Source organism: Lupinus angustifolius, chromosome LG03, assembly GCF_001865875.1.
Source record: "Lupinus angustifolius cultivar Tanjil chromosome LG03, LupAngTanjil_v1.0, whole genome shotgun sequence".
NCBI lineage: Eukaryota > Viridiplantae > Streptophyta > Magnoliopsida > Fabales > Fabaceae > Lupinus > Lupinus angustifolius.
Genome location: NC_032011.1, coordinates 16,735,436 through 16,736,991, shown reverse-complemented (window position 1 = coordinate 16,736,991; position 1,556 = coordinate 16,735,436).

The window sequence follows — 1,556 nt, the reverse complement described above, 5'->3', positions numbered from 1 at the left end:
ACATTATGACGAGGAACCACAATTACATCATACAGTCTTGAAGCACATGGTTCATGGACTTTGCGGTACGCTCAATCCAAATGCCCTATGTATGAAGGACGGACGCTGCAAAAAAAACTTTCCTAAAATTTTTTGCACACAAACACGCCAGGGTAGTGACTCTTATCCAGAGTATAAAAGACGATGTCACGAACCTGTGACTCTCAACAGACGTGTCGCTATTGATAATCGTTGGGTTGTTCCTTACAACCCTTGGTTGTTGCTGAAGTATGATTGTCACATAAATGTCGAGGTATGTAGTAGCATTAAGAGCATAAAATATCTATATAAATATGTTTACAAAGGCCCAGATCGAGTAGCAATGGAAGTGCATAGAGGGATAAATACTGATGAAATACAACAATATGTTGATGCAAGATGGATTTGTGCACCAGAAGCCTTATGGAAAATATTTGGATTTAATCTTTACCAATTGTATCCTTCAGTTGTAAGATTACAAATTCATTTGCCAAATCGCCAACAAGTACGGTTTTATGACCATCAAATGATCAATGACATTCTAAATGATGATCATAACTCAAAAACCATGATTACACAATTCTTTGCACTAAACCAATTGGATGTAGAAGCAAGACATTATATATACACAGAAATTCCAAAACATTATACTTGGGACAAAGGCAATAAGGAATGGAATCGAAGAAGAAATCGAAGGAGGGTTTTAGGTAGAATGTATACAGTATCTCCTTCAGAAGGAGATAAATTCTACCTACGTGTTTTGTTGAATCATGTTAGAGGTCCAACCTCCTGGGAATCCCTACTTACAGTAAATGGCACTTGCTTCCCAACTTTCAAGCAATCAGCTCAAGAACGAGGTTTTTTAGAGGGAGACGACAGTATTCGTCAATGCTTACTTGAAGCTTCAAATTTACGAACACCAATTGCATTAAGGAGATTATTTGTTACAATATTAGTGTTCTGTGAACCTACTGATGTTAAAAGTCTCTGGGAAGAGTTTGAAAGTTATATGGTAGAGGATTACCCTTCAACAAGCTCTACCATCAGAACTAACTTTACGAATAAACTTCTAACAGATTTGAATGACCTTTTGCTTCTTCATGGAAAACAAATCTCAGATTTTGACTTGCCAGCTTTACCATTACATGATCTCGAAGATAATGTAATACCAAGAATTATTGAAGAACAATTGTCGTTCCATATTTCTCATCAAGATTTGGATGATGTGGGTAAACTAAATTCTGATCAATTAGTTGCTTTCAACACCATCATGAATGTCATTGAGCATAGACAGGGTAAAGTTTTTTTGTGTGGATGGCCCTAGAGGAACAGGTAAAACGTTCCTTTATCGTGCTTTAATTTCAAGATTAAGAAGTGTCGGACAAATTGTCCTAGCAACAGCCACCTCTGGTATAGTTGCAACATTATTACCTGGTGGTCAAACCGCACATTCACGGTTTAAGATACCTCTAAACCCAGATTCATCATCAGTATGCTCAATCAGCAAACAATCTGATCTTGCGAAACTAATTACACAA